General features: G+C 42.6%; 2 long non-coding RNA genes across 2 annotated transcripts in view; both read right to left on the reverse strand.

The window, feature by feature from the left end:
* Positions 1 to 2,939: 2,939 nt before the first annotated feature.
* Positions 2,940 to 16,541, reverse strand: LOC134170441 (uncharacterized). Its single transcript, XR_009967270.1, has 3 exons — positions 14,566 to 16,541; positions 6,089 to 6,243; positions 2,940 to 5,311 (listed from the first exon to the last, which is right to left on the reverse strand). It is a non-coding gene; the product is annotated as an uncharacterized LOC134170441 (long non-coding RNA).
* A 1,332-nt stretch (positions 16,542 to 17,873) lies between these two features.
* LOC134170561 (uncharacterized) overlaps positions 17,874 to 20,790 on the reverse strand; it is a 104,809-nt gene continuing 101,892 nt past the window's right edge. Inside the window, exon 6 of the long non-coding RNA XR_009967308.1 lies at positions 17,874 to 18,429. This is a non-coding gene — a long non-coding RNA (uncharacterized LOC134170561). The remainder of the gene's footprint in view (positions 18,430 to 20,790) is intronic.

Raw genomic sequence — 20,790 nt, forward strand, 5'->3', positions numbered from 1 at the left:
GTGCCGAGAGAAATGCCAAGGGAAGATTTCATTTTAATAAAAAAGAAAAGCTTAAGATCCCTTTGGAGGCTTATGTTACATCTTGAAACTACCATGAACTAATGAATTTCATCTAAAAGGTCCCCAACCGCAGGACTGAAGGGAAATTGCAACCCTGGTGTAGCTTGACCAAGTTGACTTTGTGTGTTAGCAGTTGCAGCCTTGTGCTCACGTTCTATTATGAACACAAACACACGCATCTGAAGTTTTTAGTCATGTAAAAGATATTTTTAAGTGAGAACTCTGGTTGCCCTACAGCATCCTAAAGACACTTCAAAGACCCATTCGTGGCAGAGACTTGCACACTAACAGAGCAACAGGAAAATCCCCCCCCAGTCACTGGCTTTGGAAAAAATGACACACCAAAAACCGTGCTGCCTCGAAGAAAAATAACCCCTTGTTGGCTCATATTGGAGACAAGCTGAGGGCCCAATGCTGCCCGGTGCTGGAAGGCGTGTGCACTCAGCACCACCAGGCTGAGTTATTATCTCACAGTTATTATATTGCACAGCATGGAAGTCTCTCGGGAGAGTGGCTCATGTACACTTTGCGTCCTTAGAAAACAGGGTGGGAATTTATGAGGGAAGAAAACAGGGTCTATAAATTACACAAAGGACCTTTAAATCGAGGTACAGGTTTCATTACTGGAGCATGTAATGGGATGGTCAAAATTAAAACCAGCTTCTAGAGAGTGGATTGCATTTAACTTCCCATTTGGGGAGAAAGAGAAGCAATTTCAAACATAGCATCTATTAACTGGACAAGTTGAAGTATGATGCCAAGTTTGCATCAACACAGTAAGTGACCAACATGTAAGTTATCATCCACCTTTACTTTAACATTACATTTTGCTTTCTAAAACGTGATGATTAGAACATTGCCTTAATGCCATGATGGATTTGAGAGCCAGAATCTACCTATTTTACTGACACCATAGAAAGCACGAGAGAATGCTTGTGCAATGGCTAAGCTCCCATATGCTGCAGCTAAAGAGCCACAAGAGAGAAGAGGTACCACTGAGAACGTGAACAGGGTTCAGGGCTTTCCTAACTATGTGGGATAAAGCACAGCAGCCAGCCCTCCCTACCTGCAGAGCATCCTAAAGTTCTGCACTCATCAAACCCCATCACACCCACCTTGTGACACCAGATCCTCCAGAGATGAAGTTTTGCCCTTACTGTAACTACAATCTCTGGTATTTCAGCATAAGGACCCACAGCAGCATGAGGCACACCAGCTCTTTTCTCATCAGATACCTGTGCTCCCAAGAAGCACCAAACAACCCTGGAGAAATTTCCCTATCTTACAGACTTCCAGTGTTGCTTTCCTGTTTAAAGTCAGAGCTCCCTGTGCTTTGCTGTGATGCTCCCATGTAACAAATTATTACATCTTCGTGGTGGTACAGAAAAGATGGAAACATACCTATGAATGTGCCACCACTCTGGAAACCAGAAGGCAGATCAGAAGAATCCACAACTGCACTAAAGCAATCACTCATTATTTTGAAGTCACTATCACAATTTTTGGAAACATGCAGTTAGGAAGCCTGAACTTCCCAATTCTATCACCTGAAGGGCAGAACTCTCACCTGTTCCAAAAACCAAAATGCAGGTTTCTTTCCAATTCAGACCTTCAAAAAGAGCTGGTGGTGCTCAGACCTTCCTGGCGTGGAAGATGCCAAACCCAAACACAGACACTTCCATTTGTGTGCCTATTCCACCACACTGCTGCTTGGAAAGATATCCAGAGAAAGGAAAACATATTTCCACATTTTAAAATTTGGAATGGGGTTTCATTCACAAATGGCAAACATTTTAAATCACAGATAAAATATTTAAAACTATTCAAGACAAAAACCAAAATGTCTCATTCAGACTCAGGCAGAGCATTCGTTCTGCCCCCAGAACTACTTTTCTCCTTCACTATTTTGTTTTCTCAATCATTCTGAACCAACCCTTGAGGTTTGGTCTGGAATAAAAACACATCTTTAACAAGGCACTTATTCATGCAGGGTACATCTTCCTCTCCAACTGTAATTCCATGTCCAGCTCATGGAAGTGGCAGCTTCCTTCTTGTGGGACAAAGTAATGAAACAAAAAAAAACCCTGGCTATGTCAGCCAGTTTCTTCTATCCTGTAGCTACATACTTGTCCTCTGAGTCATGATTCCAGTCCTCACACCCTGGCCTGGATTTCCACATTTAATGAGGTTGCAGGCTGCTGCTTTTCACTGTTATCCTTAATCAAGTTTTATTGATTACTGGGACACAGCATCAATGGAGAGAACATTACAACCAAATAGAACAGCTGCCCAGCAGCTACTGGCACCTTTTTGTGTTCCAGAAAAACACACACCCCATATTAAAAAACAATGTCATTGCCTCTCCCGTTCAGTGCTGCACACTCCTGGCTGTGCACTCCCCACAGGAGATTCCCATGATCCTGGACTGGACTGTAACCCTGCAACCCTGTCACGCCCTTTCTGAGAATCCGCTTGATGTGGAGAGAACGAACGTACATGTTTGGGGATGCTGAGTGAAGAGCTAGGGGCAGGAGGATTGCTCATGCTCAGTTTGATGTGGGCAGGTAAAAAAACGTGTTATTTTATACAGCTTCTCTCCCACTCAGACAGAAGGAAACCTGCAGAAGGCTGAAGGAAAAGCTGGCGAAACCCAAGGGTTACTTATCTTGCAGTTATCTATAACCAACTCAGGAGTTAATGGCAGAGAAACCCCCTGGCCAGGTACTACCATAGGTAACACTCTTGCAGAAAATTAACAGGTCAGAAAAAGTGACCAGTTACTCTTATTATGAGAGATTAAATGAAAATGTACTCAATGTTCTACATTAAAATCCAAGGGTTAAATCAGTTAAATTGCAAATCCTTCATGAATGGCATTATACGTATTGTCAAGGTAACGCTAGAACAGAAAATAAGAGAATTGGGGAATTTAAGATACAAAATAAAATTGTGCTGGGGGGACTGAGCTAATAAAATCTCTGCTAGGTCTTAAATGTTCATTATTCTTTAGAATGGGTGTCTGAATGAAAGCAGAGTGAGAGCAGGGACCAACAGATGTGCATTTCCATGAGCAGCCTTGGAAAGGGAAATGAGTTTGTTTGAAGCCAGGACCCTGTTAAACACAGCAACCCATTAAGATACAGGCTCCATCTCATCACACCATTCTTCAAACTCTTCCCATTCTTTTGTAGGTATAAATTGCAATTCCCCAAGACAGTTCAAAGTAACCAAAGAGCTACTGCTACTCTACTTCTACCATTTCCAACTCTTCTCTTTATTGCTAAGGATTACTTTTGCCATGGGATAATCTGTGCCTTGTAAAAACATCCTTCAAAGGAAGCATGGCTGAACTCCTCATTCCTTGATCATAAGGTTCCCTATTGGATTGCATATGATTAATGACTAACTGTTTTCTATGAAGAACAAACACACAACAAAGGGTTGCCTGTACAGAAAAGGGGGGAGGAACTTCCCTAATTTCCTGTAATTTGTGTGTCTCAAGCCATAAGGAGATGGATCTCTCCCTGTGCACCTCTGCAGAGCTACACAGTTAATAGTGAAGGAAAACATAACTCTACATTTCTTCTTCATGCAATTACAGGGATCTAAAAAGGATAATTATATCTATGCAACCCAGCATGACCAATCATTAAAAGAGATAGAGTAGCCAAATTAAACAAATAAATAGTCTACTACCAATGTAAGCGCATGTTGAATGTACCAAAGTCCATATAATTTTCTTGATTACTTCACCCACCTCTATCTACCCCCTTCCTTAAGCTTCTGGTTGTTGTTCTGAAGAAAACTTTAATTCTGCATTGCTTGCAGACTGTAGATACTGTGTGTTCCTTCCTGTCACATGTGGTTGGTGATGACATCACCCAGAGAGACATGCAGGTGAAGAGGAGCTGGCTGATACTGCGGTACTCCCGTACTTCAGACAGCGGCAACATGGACATGCCCAGCCTAGATTTAAACTGCTGCCTTCAACTTGAGGAAAACAGAGCAACACAGAGCTCCCACCACTCCCAACCTAGCACTGAGTGACCAGCCAGCACTGAGCCCAGTGTACACCATGAGGCTCTGCAAGGTACCAGCCCAAATCCACCAGTGGAAGCCCATGGCCACGCTTCCCTGGGGTATGTAGACAGGATCAGAAACCCAAGAAGGCAGCAGATGGCGTATTTGGAGACTGCTTCAGTCTTCAAAGGTCTTGTCCTACACTTGGATATCTTGTAAATCGGGATTACCCAGTACTGCCAGCAAAGAGCATCTTGCTCACAGTTTTGCATTCCCTGGGAATGCAGGCCCTGATCCTTTTGTGGAGCTCCCCAGTGCTTCCACAGTGGAAGTGATATGTCCGAGTTTCATTAAATGGGGGACATTCTTTAGCTGTCCCTGTTGAGAGAGATGGCAAGGCAGAGCTTAATCAGGCAGGGACTGGGAATGTTTTCCAGCTGGTACCACTCACACTCAGCACTAGGCTATTTTGTTACATTTCTCTGCCCTTTGTTACTCTTTGTTCAGAGGTGGTTTTACCATATCTTTAAACTGCCATTTAATGATACAGCTGCAATGCTCATGTGCTTATCTTCTGGTTTGCAGCTTTTTTTCCCCTGCTTTGTTTTTCCCACAACGTACATGTATTAGCAGCTTTCTCTTGAATTTGCCTTTTTTATGTGTGCATTAATTCCTAAATTACAGTGTGTCATATCCTTTCAACTGCTCATGAATGTCTTTATAACTATGATATTTTATGGCAATTTAACTGTGGAGATTACAAATAAAATTATCAGCTAAAACCAGAATGATTAGTAAACCAAGATAAATGCTGTAAATTAATCATCATTTCATACATCATACCAAGGTTTTACATTTTCATGTTACTATGGCAGATGCAAATTGTTGAGGTGAAAACTGTTGTAGCAATTTTAACTATAACAAAATATCAGTCCTTAAACACCAACAGAACAGAGACGGGGAGTTTCCAGCTAACCTTTCAGACATCCACTTTCACCCAACAACAGCCATTTTGTAGTAGGTACTTAGAGTTCCTCTGTCAGTTCCTACCCCTTCATTTTTCAGCTGATGTGTTGAGGAGTGAGTTAATGACTCAGCACACACTGCGGCCACTGCTTCCTTCAGTTAGGAAAGACTAGAACTCACTTGTCTGCAGCCTTTTTGGGACAGGACACGCTGTTCCTTCTGAGTTTCTCTAGGGCAGCCTTAGATGTGAAGAGAACATTTTCTTCTGCAAAAAAGAAATGAGGGAAATCTTTTCATATTATTTAATACAGATGTGCACCCTACTACTCTCTAGCACAAACCCACACAAGCCTATTCCTCCCATGCCCAACTAGAGGAGCACACACAGTCCCTCCACATTTTAAATTATACAGCACTGGCTCAGCTAGACAGAAAATGTGCAGGGTTACTTCCAGACAAAGATTAATCTTTCTTTGATATATTCAATACTTCACATGCTCCACATTATCTGGTGAGTATATATGCCTTGCCTTCAAGAATGTGATGTACTATGCCATACATCATAGTCTAATTTATTGAGTGCACCTCTGCAGCATGCACTGCACATCCCTGCCCAGGGTCAGGATCCGGTGCCAATCTTCAGTGCTGCTTTTCCCAGCCCTGGGACTCGGCACTGAGTGCCAGCACTGCCATAGCGTGTACAGCCAGTGCCGATCACAACAGGTACTTGCACAGTCCAACACAGCTTCCTTTCAGAGCAGGTGTACAGCCAGCACAAAGCTGAGCCACAAACAACCCACTACACTCATTACAAGCAATATCCTGGGAAAAGCACGTAATAATAGGAGCGGTGCCACCCCAGCAGGAGCCACTGGAAGAAGCAAAGCACATGCGCAGACACTGGCACCCAAACACAGACTCTGCTGGCTTTATTCTACAGCTAGGAGAGTTGAGTTCTCCACTTGCCACACTCACCTACTTGTATGACAGCTATCTTTTAAAGATGAGGAAGTTGAGAGACAGAAAGATGACCCTACCTCACCCAAATCAGCTTCATCTTCAGGGAGATTTCCATGGAAATGGAGCAGAACAGGCTTCTCATTCCTACACCAGATCTTCTCAAGACATCTGCTGTGTCCAGCACTCTTCCAGTGTTGGAGTCACAGGCTAAGAAGAGGTGTTAACAGCCTGTGTGGTCTGAATGGGAGGAAGGAAAAACAAACAGATATAAACGCAGACTTTTACATGCAGTTCAGTTTGTTGTATGGCAGACCTGGGGCTTCTGCAGAGAAGCAGCCTGGAGTAGTATCTTACAGTTCTTAGCTATAACCACAGCACAAGTCACCTTGTGTCATGTAATGGACATACAGTAGTGTGATTAGAAAGACTAATCCCACATGTGCCTCTTTCTCCAATGTACATAAGAGCACTGTTGTCTATAGCTCTATAGCTGCACTTAAATGGAAGCACGCTGCCTAAATATTGATACTTGCTGTGATTAATATTGCTATTTATATTAGCAATGAATTGGGTTCACATAAAAATAATTAGCACAGCATGCCTGGGTATTATTTGCTCCTAATTATATCACAGTTCATTTCACCAACAGCAATGTGTCACTAAGTCAATAACAACCAATGATTAATACACAAAATGGATTACCTTGAAATAATACCCTGGGTTATGATGGAATACTATTAGGAAGTCCCCGGATAATTGCTTTAGGTGAGTTCCTGACTGGAGTCACCAATACCAATGTAAATTGTAAGCACAAGCATAAAAAAAAAAAAGAGGTGTTACACAGCATTTCTGTTTGTTCATTTTGTGCTTTATCTTTCCCCATCATTTCCTTTCACACACAGTCAAGAGTGACCCAGGGTGACAGCATGCACCAAACCACTGGCACTACCATCAACAACTTGTCACCCCAGCAGCCCTACCCCTCACTCCAGGAGCAATTCAGTGTCATTCAGATGACTCCATGCCAGAGCAACCAGAGCCCCTCCACCCTCACTCTGGTTGCTCCAGGTACACTCTTAGAAAGCACCTCCCAGAACAGACGGACTCAGGCAATTACACCCCAATCACACCACCCAGGCAGCAGCACAAATATAACAAACACGTAATAAACCCAGCCAACAAAACCATCCCCAGAGTCCGCCTCCTACATCTGCCCAGCCTCACTCATCTCCCAACTCCCTTGAGCAAGTCATTTAACCACTCTCTTTGCCATCTGGAAAGCTGGGACGTTGCTGCTGCCTCAGTACTCACAGGCTATCAGGAGACTTTGTTTACTGGAGTTTGTGAAGAAAACTGAGATATTGGGATGCTATGACTTGTCATGGGCTCTATTGTGCAAGATGCTGGCTCTGGCCTGGATCCAGCAAAGCACTTAAGCACTTGGTTATCCCTTAAAAAAAGTAGAGCAACTTTTCCGCTATCACAGAAAATATATTCAAAAGAGCTTAAAAAAATAGCTTAGATGAAATAGGTCCATTTAATACAAGTCCTGATTCCAAGGCACAAGAATGGCTTCATGTTGTTCTGAAGAGCAGTCTTTTCACTTCTGGCTTCTGATGGCACCTGCCCCATTTAAACAGATGAAAGTGGCCACGTGTCAACATTGGAATCAAAAACTTTGACATATGAAGATTTACAGCTGGTTTCAAGAGAGCAAATAAAACTTCCTTTTGCTCATCACTTATTAGTGGAGACAAACTTGGATGTAAGTTAATACTTCTCGCCAATCTCTGTCAAATATACAGCCAGCTAACGAATACTAAATATCCCATTGTATATTGCACACCCATAAATCAACCCAGCCAGCAGGAACACACTCAGCATCTTTATGGTGTGCTACTGCCCTCATGTGTAATAAACAGGGATCTGGAACTGAAAAATGCTGCCTTGGATTTCATTAGCATGGTGCTGGTGGAGTGTCATGGACAAAAATACCCTGGTTCCCTGTGGCTGAACCCAAATGAGAAATCAGGTAAATATTTTAGCACAGGGATGTCTGGCTTTTCCTTACCCTGTTAATGCCAGGACAGCACAATCCCTTCTCATTTGTTCTATGGTAACTTCTACAGCTCGGACAGACATCTGTGACAATCTTATTATGATAGATCTTGAGACAAGGTCATTTTTTTTGAGTAGTTTAACTGGTTTTTTAGGTACAAAAATAATCAAAATTTGAAAGCTCTCAGTACGTTGACTGAAGTGCTTTAAAAAAAAAATACATCTGAGAGTAATATTGTCAACATTTTATGAAGAGCAGGTCTCTGGAAAAATGAGCTTTTAAACATGATGCTGAGCATAGTTCAGAGCTCTGAAGATGCCTCAGTGATGGGTACAAACATCCAATGAGAGAGGAAACACAGAACTTACCTCTGCAGAAGCAGCAGAGACTCTCAGCTCTGACCAATCTCTGTGTAGCAAAGGTTTCTCTTCAAGCAGAAAACACAACCAGTTTCCTGTCCTGTCAGACTTTCCAGATGCTGCTCACTCAGTGGTATCCATCTGCAGACACAGCCAAAAGTCAAAATCCAGACAAAGTCAAGGAATCAAAACCACCTCAAGGTAAAAAACGGCCAGGTCAATAATTTCATTTTTATTTCAACCAAACACAACACTTCCAGCTTTAAATGTTGATAACAATGTCAAATAACAGCAAAGAAGCTCACTTGGTCATTTTAGATATGTTAAAATAGGACATATTGAAATGAATCAGAAAGGTATTACTGTAAGAAGTCCACTACATTCTCTTGCCTACAAATCCAGCTTCAGAATCAGTGGGTTCCCAGCACTGGCCTTGCAAACCACAGCACAATGGGGACAGGGACACTTCCCGCCTGGCTCTCACTCTGGGGGCATTAGCACAAGCTTTGTGCCAAACATGCACTAAGAATCTTTGTGGCAAGCTCCCAGGTGCAGTCCCAGGTTCAACACGTTTTCAATGATTTGGGAAGCAGCACAGCAGAGTACAGCAGCTGTCCTCCTCCCCAGGATTCAAGAGCATGAACTGCCATCACCAGAGCTGGAACTCTGCTGCTGCAGCTGACTGCACAAACTAGCTTAGCCAAAGCAGCTTCAGTGTGCAAGCACAAGTGGGAGGCAAGTCCCTGTGTCTCTGATTTTTCCCAGGACACAGGATGACCCATTTCTTATTCCCAATTCATAGAAACTTGCCTTTTTCCAGCAGAAGATGGGGACTGAAGAATCCTGTTTGCACTTGTGATCCTTTTCAGAAAAGGAATCCAACGACTTGCACCACCTCTTGGTTGACTCCCCAGAGCCCTGTCATCTATGGCCTTGTTTAAGGGAGACAGTAATTAAGAAAAGGAAAGTTAATTTACCCACAGGCTGTGGAATATCTTGCACCTCCACAGGAAAGCTTTGAGAGGTTTCACTGGAAAAGAATGAAGAGCAGTATTCTGCTAAAACAGTCTCAGATCCTCAGTTCAGGCCAAGAGGGAATGTCGTTAACAGTCACTGTAACTGTGTGCTTCAGTGTCAGCACTTCAAGAGTTGGGGTTACTGCTGTACACATCTCTGTTGCCGCTATTCTGAAGGGGAATACTGAGTATGACCCCCCAGCACGTTACACCAGAGAGGGCTGTGTGCTCACTAGAACCTTCCAGCCTGACCTGACTTCCAACAGACCAAGGAAGCAGAAGCTGGTCCCAGCCTCATACCTTCTACTGCTTACACCAAAGGCGTACAAGACATAGAAAACAAGTACATTTTGAAGCTCAAAACCAGAGTCTCATCTTCTAAGCAGCTTATTATGGTGGTATCTCAGCTGGCAAAGGGCTTCTCTGTGTCCTTTCCAACTAGCAGGAACATTCCTCTACATTCCCATTTCACTCCCAGGCTCTTTCAAGATGAATTAACGCTTTGATTCAAGATTTATTTCCCAATGAAAAGCTCATACCTAGAGCAAGTCACAGTGCTAATGAAGACCAGCACATCTGCCAGGTAGAAGGAGCTGCACACTGAAGCCCAGTGGATCACCACAAAGCATTTCAAGACATTCAGTTCACTGTCTCCATCGTTCAGACAGACACACATATAGCAGGGAAGACAGATGATACATGGTTACCCACGGAACTTTATTAACACATTCAGGCTTATGGAAATCTGCAGGCTAAGCTGTTTCAGTTTTCCTTTTTTTTTTTTTTTTTAAATAAGATATTTCCACTAACAAAACTGATTTTTAAGTATGGAGCAGTCATTTGCCAGGTTTTCAAAGCCATCTGTTTTCAAAGCCTACCTTCCTTGTTGTTTACCACAGGCTGCCTATCTGTTTTAACAACCTCCACTGGGATTTCACATACCTCATTATGCAAAATCACTACTTATGCATTCACTCCAGCACTTGTCTAACTAATCTGCACTCATAACACCTTCCGTAGAAGATGCAGCATCCCTCTTCAGAGGCTGCAGATCAAAAACAATAGTAGCTGGTGTCATAGCAAGACAAAACATAGCCTCCTGTGTATTACTGTTGTGATACAGGCCTAATCCAAGGCTGCTTGGAGCTGCTAAAGTATAATAAAAAAATACCATATCACAAGAGATTTTGTATCATATTCAAGATAAAAAGCATCTATTTTTAATGTTGAGACTTCTGCTTTTCTTTGTCGAGAGGATTCCAAGTATTTTGGTCTCCCAGTCCTCATTCCCCAGCAATCTGATGAGCACCCTCAACCTCCTCTGAAGTTCCTCATGCCCTACTGCTTGGTTCATACCCAGGCACCATGTGCTTTTCCTGCCAGTTTTCCATATGTAACAGGCAGCCCTAACATCTGACAGAGCTTAAGCCGCTGTTTAGAGCCTCCCTGCACCCCTCCTCTAGATACCTTCGTATCATCAGCAGCTCATTGACAACAGACCTTCCCAAGTGCTCTGCTCTATCCTGTCAAGGCCTGCTCAGGGACCCTTTAGCACACATCACTGATACAATCCATCACAGTAAGAGCTTGCTGGGGGATGCTTGAATTCACAGCTTATTAACACAATAGACTATAACGTCTGGTACCATTATGGCTGGCTGGGTCACAGAACATCCTCAGGTAGGTTAAGAAGTAAAGAGAGAGAATGGGAGAGGAAAATAAATTCTCTCTGTTGGCGTACGGTATTCTCCAAGTAATTATAAAACCCCAGAATTTATTAACATTATTTTCTTTAATCCATTAGCTCATCCTTCTTGGATGTGGCTATCATCTCTATTTGTCTGTTTGAGAGCTAAAGTAAAACTTGCCATTCTTACATTTTTCAAACCCATCTCTAAATCACAGCTGTAATGACACTACTATGGGCAAGATTTAACTCAAATTCAAAATGACAAAGTGACTTTAAATGTTTATCTTACATGGGGAAGCAAAGGAAATTCCTCTTGAGCAAAGTACAAGAGATTGAAGCTAGCAATAGAAAAGAGTGGAATTTTATGGTTGAGTTGTGATTTCCCAGAAAAAAATATAATAGAACAGTCCTATAAAAGACTTCAGATCTATGAAAGTGGAAGTGTTTTCTGAGTGAGGTAAGCATCCCATTACTATCCCATTTCACACATGTGAAAACAAGAGACTGGAAATAAAATGAATGGATGGACTTTTCCAAAACATGGGCATCAGCTCTGGCCCCTGAACCATGCGCAAACACCACAACCCTCCTCTCTGCCACCCTCAGCTCCACTTCCAATCCAGGATGCTACTGCCTCAGAGTCTCAAAGAATCCCTTGGCTGACTCCTTTTGCATAACACAGCAGCCGCAACATGTGCCAGGACCAGAGACTTCCAGGTTGGAGCACAGGGTGGCAAAGGTGATGTGAGGAGAAGCTGCCCACTTAGACAGTCATGGGCAACAAATCAGAGGCAGAAAACCAGATCTTGCTGGAGGTGGCTTTAACAGCCAGTGTGGGAACTGGCTGTGATTTTACCTGCACCCAGCAGGGCCCAGGCAGCATTGCCACAGATCTGTCAACACCTCCCAGCAGCCTTGGTCCTCCTGAAATCAAAATAGGCTTTTGTGGAGTGGCTCATGAAGTGAGGCCCCAGAAGAGAACAACACATAACATCTATGCTCGTATCTCACATCGTGATAGAAACAAACCCAGAATCAAGAGGTGTATCTCTTTGTTTTCCTTAGACACAAAATGGAAATCAACCTATTCACTCATTGTTGCACAACATTTTACGGTTAAATATGCTTTTATTTATAACACCCTTTGTACTGTGAAAGGCTGAATTTATATAAGCTGCATTAGCATTTTTAGACGCTATGCAAGAAAACAGATTCTCTTAAACCTATTATTTGGAAACACTAATTAAGTTTGTATACACCTGTATTATACATCTCCACTAAAGCGTAAATTACTGTTTCTTTTCCCTGCATTTGCTTTAGTTGGCTGGTCTATTGTTCCCCACAGCACAAGTTTAACAAGTACTTGCATTTTGCTAGGTGAGCACCTCTGACTGTTGGTTGATACAACTCTGCCAGCACGCATGCTCATAGTAACAGCTCTTAAGTGCTTGATTTGCCTTGTACACTTTGGAAAAGCATAAGGTCCATCATTAGGATTAAACACTGTCATGCAATAACATCAGGAGATGGTAGGTATGGATCAGGATTATGCTTCGGTAGGCAGTAGATAAATATGGAATAAAGAGTAGTCCTTGCACAAAGTTGTCTAAATGATTTACACGAATGCCAGCTACAAATAGGATCAGATTAACTTTCAGCTTCAGTAAATATTTGTTTCACTGGAACCAAATCCTCTGCTTCTATAGGCTGGGCTAGAAATAGCAGGCTAGCAATCCTAGGCACACTGCAATTACAACACTTAAGAATAGTGGTTGGTGGCCCCAGGGCAAAACCCCACCAGGGTAGATTACAGGTCAGATAGCTAGCACAGACATGTTCAGTGTTTGCATTTAATGCGCTCTGGTCAGAAACAGCTCTACTCTTCACTGCACAGCTGGTTTTCAAAGCAGCACAGAGAGCAGAAACCATCTTAGCAGTGTTCTTAAATAGTCCCTTTGAGCTCACTCATAGTGTGATTTAGAAAACTGCTAGAACGAGGATCCGAACTGCACTAAACATAAACACAAGGGAAGCCAAGCTGCTGGAGACAAACATTACATAAAACAAACACAGTGGAAAAAAAGAAACACGTGGAGGCGGGAGCCTCAGCTCGGCGCTGGTGGCAGCATCACAGCAGCAGCATACAAGGGAGGGGAGCACACCTGAACACAGAGGCCAGGTCAGCTGAGTACAGAGCCGTGTCCTCCTGAACTAACTCACAGAACTAAGACTGCCAGCGTTAATATGACTGCTTTACTCTGTGGCTTAAATTTGGATTTTGCAGCAAAGCTGCAGAGAATTTAATTGACTCCTTTTATAGCTTAACTCTCAGCTACAACATCAATATTAGAAGAGGAAATGTCATTTCTCGTTTAACTTAATTTTTGAAGAACATGTTTCTGTAACCTTTGGTATGTAATACTTTTTATTTCAATTGAAAAACATCTCTTTTAAGTGCTAAAGTAGGGTAATAGGAAAGCTGATACTCAGTTAACCCACATTTTCAAAGCAAACAAGCCCTTTTTGCATAAATGGAGGCCATCAGTCAGCTTTGGTCTAATTCCTCTGAACTCAAAAACAGTACCCCAGAAAGGAAGTAACTAGAGAACACTCTATGAAGATTTGAGCTGGGGTCTTTGTGCAGGCAAACACAGTCCCTGTCTTCACAAACCACGTTACCAGTGCATGGCATTCTCTCGACTGCAGACTGCGAGCATATTTATGATTTTTACAAAGCCCACACTCTACCCTGGGACTGGAAGCTCTATGTTAGCTGACTTAAATTAAAATATTCAAGCTTGGGTTTTAAATCATGCTAGCAGCTCAAGCTCAAATTCCTTGCTTCTAAGGTTCCGGTCCCATGCGAATATGTAATGCACCATGATAAAGAACAAGGAAGCAAAATCAGAACATATGTGATTTAAAAGGCACATTGCAACCATTTTAAAACCAATTATCTCTTCTCAAAGTACTAAGGAAGGGAGAAAACCTCCCACTCTAAAGTTTAACTGGACTCCATCCAGCCCACTTTGCCCAGGAATTCAAAACAGCAACACAGTCCTAAACTTCTTCTTAAGCCGGATTTCTCCTACCTATATTCTCTGTGCTAAGATGGCATCCTTAAAATGGGTATTTAACGAACAGAACATGAAGTAAGTTCACATCAAGTTGTGATGAAAAATACAGTCTAACTTCTATGCTTTTGCAATTACTGCCTCTCAGTTCAAGTTTTTTCTCCTTCATTAACAACTGCCTTTAACTAAAGTAACCATAGCAATGCTTTTCAGCCTTGATGTCTTTTGTTTAGCTTGCTTGAAGATGAAGTCAAAACATAATTTTCACCCACAACACTTATGACAAACTTCATTTCAAAACTAAGACATTATTTCCAGTAAGGTATGAGAGAGGAGGTTTCCACAGAAGGTAATCATTTACCTTTAGCTTTAAAGAAACAGCATTTAATGTCTGCTAGTACAATGTTCTTGCCTCAGTGTTGGAGCTGATTTGAATTCTCCTGAAGTTTTTCGAGTCTGCTGACATATAGAGACAGTGAATCAGTGTGAGAATTTGAATTCTGGTTTGCATTAGCAGTTCCTCAATATCTGTGATAGGACAGAGCTCACAGGGTCACAAAATACACTTTGCCCATGTACTTCCCACAGCAACAAGTCAGGAAAAGCAAGCTGGAAAGATCAGTACACGCTGGCACAAAGACCACAGGGGTGAAAGGATTGTATCAGCCATTTCATTGGCTCTGATAAAAGTGCAAAGACGTCTAGCAGGAACCACATGAAATTTAAAAAAGAAAAGAAATCATTTCAGCTAAATTTCAGGAGGGGCAGAAGGGGGATCACGTACCAGCTCTCCTTCCATATGGCTCTGTTTGCCACACAGACCCCGAGAGCTATGAGGGAGTCTTGCTTTGACTTGGTTCTGGCTACACATATGTACTCTTTACAAATGCTTAACATTCTACCCCCCCGAGTACAGCACACAGTGAAAATGGACTGGATACTTCCCACAAGAATATTTTAGAATAAATTATAAGAGTGGAAATGCCATCTGGGGAAAAAAAAAATCGTAATTGTAACGATATAGAAACCTTTTTGTTTAGTTGAAAACACCTCACTGGTTACCTCCAAACCGAAGGTTACCTTGAGACTACATAAACAACTCTTCAGTCTTTTTTTTAGTCCCTGGAGGCTCTATCAGTCCTATCAGGGCCCTCCTGGGGCTCGGACACAGTCCTACACAAACTGAACAGTCACTTCAGCTCTGTGTCAATTCACAAACTGGCCCCCAGTCTCATTCTACCAACCATAACACAGGAACACAGAGCAAGAATGTTACGTAAACTCTTCCCTCCTATAGATGGTATGCTGTTATGTGATACAAACACCTACACTCAGATCTAACTTAAACCATTGTCATTATGAATTGCTCCTGTACATAAATTCACTTGTGATTAAATTCACGCACAGTGGAACCTGAGAATAATTTATATTACTGGCTGTGCCAAAGACAAGTTAATTTTAAGTTAGAGACGCTATTTCCAGCATTAATATTGGGAAGATGGCCCAGTTTTAGTAGTCTAGTACTAGAAATCATTGATACTATCACATTATCATTTGGATCCGATGGTTCTATGACGCCTCTTTACTGAACTCCAGAAGCTCCTATTCAGCTGTACTCTCACCCTTCAGGCCAGTTCCCTCCTTCAGCAGCAGGGTTCTTCTACACACTTAGAGGCCTCCTCACTAATCTGATTACTCATCACAGTAATCTAAAATCCACGGTAAGTATGAGGCTTAGTACAGGCTTTAGATCAGACCACCACACTGGCAGCAAAACCTGTATGACATATCTGACAGGCTGGACAAAAAATTTGTTGTAGTTTTGCCAAGGGAAGAGAGATCCAATGACTTTCCAAAGGGATTTGTTTCTCACTCCACCTAGTACGACGCTTACTGCTGTGGAGGCTGCACAAAATAGTTTACTAAGACAACTTGCTGTTGCCAGTCGAGACCTCAGTGATTAATCATGATACACAAATCATGCACAATACAAATGGGCTGCTACTACATTTTGTAATTGCATGTGAAACACAAAAGCTGGCAACCGCAATGCTGGTATTTAGTTTGCCTTTTCCCTGCAAAGTCCCTACTTCTCTCTCATATGCCATATTTTTACCTTCAAGCACAAGTGCTAAGTACATTTAATACTGGCAATTCCCCAGGATTGTATTTTTTCAAATAAATCAGATTTTCGGCTGTTCTAGCCCATTTCCCTCATCTCCTTCCCTCTGGCAACAGCAACGGCAAGTGGAAAGCTGATACAACAAAGCTGGTTTCCTGCAGCAAAGCTCGGTGCCAGCCATTATTCTTGCTCCATGTACCTGCTCACAGTCTTCATATTCAGTGCTTCTGAGTGTTTTCTCTCCCTCCACAGTAAAAGCTCTGAACAACCACCCTCTCACCAGACTCAGCAAACCCCCAAAAGCTATCTGCTACTGCCACAGTAGGGAGATATTTGCATCTTTCCCATCTCTCACTGGTCAAAAGCTGGTTTCCTAGAAGGAATTGTAAGGATGAAATGAAAATAAAAGCCTGGGGACTAGCTCTGCTCCTTTCCTGCCTCTCTGGAGAGCCTCAATAGCATTGTTTCTTCGGCAGCAGTGGGTGATAAGCACCTGTATGAATCTTCTAGGTTCTCATGCAGAGGGGGAAACTGTTCTCCTATTTTGGCTCCCTTGTAAGGCTCAGTGCTAAACCATGGCTGCAAGCTTACTTCACACTGAGGGAGAACAAAACATAGCAAAAACCCATGCCTTGTCCCTACGAATAACATGGATAGCAGAGTGCCTGCAAAAGGCATCACCAACTGAAGTGGCCTCAAGCCACCATCTGATGCTGGATTTTGGCTTCTCTGAGGCCTGACACAAAGAGGTCTGAACACTGCCTTTTACTGAAGTTTCTCAGTTTGCCAATCCTGACAAAATTTGGCATTTCTCTCAAACCACCTGCGCCCAAAGGTTCAGAAACCAAGCTATGGAAAAGAAACCCCTCATCTGCAGCATCACTCACAGTAAACAACTGCAAGATCAAGTTTTTAAGTACATGGTGGGTTGACCAGGTATCCCCCAAAGCTACTCTGTCACTCCCCTCTGCAGCTGGACAGGGGAGAGAAAACAGAACAAAAGGCTCGTGGGTCAAGATAAGGACAGGGGCAAGACAAACTAATTTCCCCAAGTGGAGTCTAATTTATTACCAATCAAATCAGAGTAGGATCATGACAAACAAAACCAAACCTTAAAACCACCTTTCTTCCGTTCCTCCCTTCTAGGGCTCAGCTTCACTCCAAATTTCTCTGCCTCTTTCCCTCAGCGGCACAGGGGGCCAAGGTAGCTCATGTACCACCCATGGTGACAGGGTGCAGTGAGTCCAAACATCAAACACGCATACCTGGATCACCATTCTGACTTCCCAGTTAAGCTCACCCTATTTAGTGTGCAACCAGCAGCATATCTGATACTACAGAGATTTAAACCAGCAGAGATGCATGGTGTGTTTCAAGTTGATTTACGTGTAAGTAGTATTTTATTTACTTTAGAAAATGAGTACTTTTCTGTTTAACACTGGAGGGGGTGATGCAGTTTTTAATTAATTTGCTGGTTTGGCTTTTTTAATGTCAAGAAAACAAATGGAGCAATATAAAAATACCAGAAAACAGCTAACATCGGGGACTATAATGTAACCATAAAAGGAGCACTTTCAAAGCACTTGCAAAGTTCCAGCCACATGATTCCCATTAACTATAATGAGCGCTGGACAGATAAATTCACACATGTTGCTTTGAAGATTTATACTAAATTGGCCTCATCTTTGTTAGCACTAAAGAAATACTGATACTATACAATATTAAAGAGAAATCTTTTCATTTGCCCCCTGCAATTTTCTTCATTACCCACAGAATTACCAGTAGCCAGTCATACTGCCAATTCATCATCTTCCAGTTTTACAATTTATATATTAACTATAGCCCAACAGCCAGTCTCTGCAGAATATAGTGCTAAAACACTCCTTTGTTTAAAACACAGGCCCAGCTAGTTGTGCTCTGAAGCACATCAAAGGCCTGAACAAGTGGAACAGCACAGGGATAGAGCTGCTGCCATAGAAGCCAATCCATATTACCTTGCCAAATATTTAATTGCGGTGCATGTACATTTGGCTTGATCTTGTGCTGCTTTGAAGTAAAGACATTAGCTCCAATTAATCCCAAAATGACCTCCAGTTATGGGCTCTGGAAACAAAGAAAGAAAACAGAAGTGGCACAGGAACAATGCGAGCTGCCTGCCCTTTTATTTCTTTCTCTCTCCCTCCCCGCCATGCCTGTTTAAGGATAGTATTTGGTATTCATGAATGATGCTGAATGGACCCTGCAAATCATGTTTCTTCTCGCTCACAAAGACAGAAGAGCCTCAAGCTGGGCAAGCAGTTAACTCCCCACCAGTGTTCCTCAGACTTGCACTGTGGCTGTTAGAGCTGCTGGCCTGTACCTTGAAACCTAGCAAGTCTATCATAAACAGCATTAATATATTAAGAAGTTCTTCCCTGTGAGGGTGCTGAGGTGCTGGCACAGGGTGCCCAGAGAAGCTGTGGCTGCCCCATCCCTGGCAGTGTTCAAGGCCAGGTTGGACACAGGGGCTTGGAGCAACCTGCTCTAGTGGAAGGTGTCCCTGCCCGTAGCAGGGGGTTGGAACTGGATGAGCTTTAAGGTCCCTTCCAACTCAAACCATCCTGGGATTCTATGATTAATAATCCAATGTTAACAACTGTAAATTGTGAAGATGAAACTCAGGAACTCACAGATCCAAACCTATTGCTGCAGCTAAAGGACATTCTAAACGAAGAACTTACGTTACACAAACAAGCCAGCTACCAAAAGGAAACAAAGGGCTGTTACTCATGTTGACAAAAGCCTTTGTCACTGTCTTCCTACCCACCATTTTCATCTCAATGGGATCAATGCTTCTGAAATCTTTCATTTCAGGGGTTTACCACATCAACACTTAGCACCCAGATACACTGAAAGATCCATGTACTACTTTGCCTAACACCACAGAAAACACCTCCCAATCCACGAGAATTTCTGAGGTCTCAGATGACATTCCTGTACTAAATTGAGTCAGAGATCAAAACTGCAAGCATGTGCTCTCTGACACCATGCAAAAGTTAATAGCTTTGAACAGATAAACCAAAAAAAAACAAAAAACGCCTACCCAAAGCACTAGAAAGAAACAATGCCTTTTGCTTCTTCTGTCACCATATGCACAGCTCAAACTCCTGCATCTGCCCCAAGTTTAACATCTCCTGTACTGCAGAGGGTGTTCATAGAACAGCAAGTGCTGCTCCTCTTTAGGATGGCACCTTCACATGAAAATAAATGGTTTGTATTTGAAAGCAAGTAGTAAAAGTGAACGTGTCTGAGGCTTCCCCTCAATGAATTCCGTACCCACCAATGTGCAAGGCATGGTCTTGTGCAAGGGCTGCAAACAGCGCTGTCCTCGTGCACCACCACTGTCCATATGTACCTCCACTGTGGCAGACAGTCACAAGAACAACTTCTTTCTACTCGTTTTCCTGCATGCACTTTCCTTAGCTGGAAACCTTTTTGTTTCCTAATGTGACATTTTTGTGCTCTTCCTTCTGACGCATCAGACGCAAACGTTACTGAACTCGTATTTCATAGTTTCCTCCAAATCAAAAGACTGCTGAACTACTTAGTTACCTCTGTGTCAGCACATTCCCTCGAGGGCAATACTGTCTTTTACCCTTGTCAGTTAATTTGTTCATTGCAACACAAGTTTATTGAAAGCACTCCGAGTCTTAATTAGAACTCTTTAGTTGCTGTTCCCTGTAGCTGCTGTGTCTCAGTATGAAATGCTGTGGAGCAGAATTAAGAAGAAGTTTCCTTATAGCCATGGCTTAAACATGAAATGTAATGAGAGTACCTGTAACAACACATTTGTAACTAACTTTAAGCCATGAAATTAAAATATTTACACATGGAAAAAAAAAACAACCACCTCCTTGCAGTTGTCCATCACAGGCATACCCCATCTCCGAAAGCCTCCGCAATGCCAGGCACACTGCAATCTATTAATGCAACAGGAGGAAGAGTGTACTCCTGGGTCACGGAGATGTGTCAACCACTGAAACAGACAATTCTTATCTTACAGAAAGTTCCCGAACAATGCACATGATGTTAAAAGCACACACCTGCACTGCCATTGCCTCCTTGTAGTACTTCCTGTAGCTATGCCTGTACTAATTCAGTTTTCTTGAATACAGGTGACCAGACCTGAGCACAGTCTCACTCACAGAGTCATACAACATCCATATAAACATCACCATGGTTGTACTATTGATGATTTGCTGGATACGGTGTAAAACTGCCCTGAGTGTCCTCTTCAGACACTTATAAATTACAAAAAGCACCTTTATAAATGAAATACCTCCTGCTAGCCCCAAATCACTCACTTGTGTTTCATAACAATCTATTTCACAGTCTACTATTTCAGCCCCTAAGACAGCCCCCCAGCTTCCAGTGTCATGTCTTTCTGCCCTTTCTGACAAAGCTCCCCAACATGGCACCATCAGT

This window comes from Pezoporus occidentalis, unplaced genomic scaffold (assembly GCF_034315485.1).
Source record: "Pezoporus occidentalis ecotype Australia unplaced genomic scaffold, CSIRO_AGI_Poc_V1 ctg110, whole genome shotgun sequence".
Lineage (NCBI taxonomy): Eukaryota > Metazoa > Chordata > Aves > Psittaciformes > Psittacidae > Pezoporus > Pezoporus occidentalis.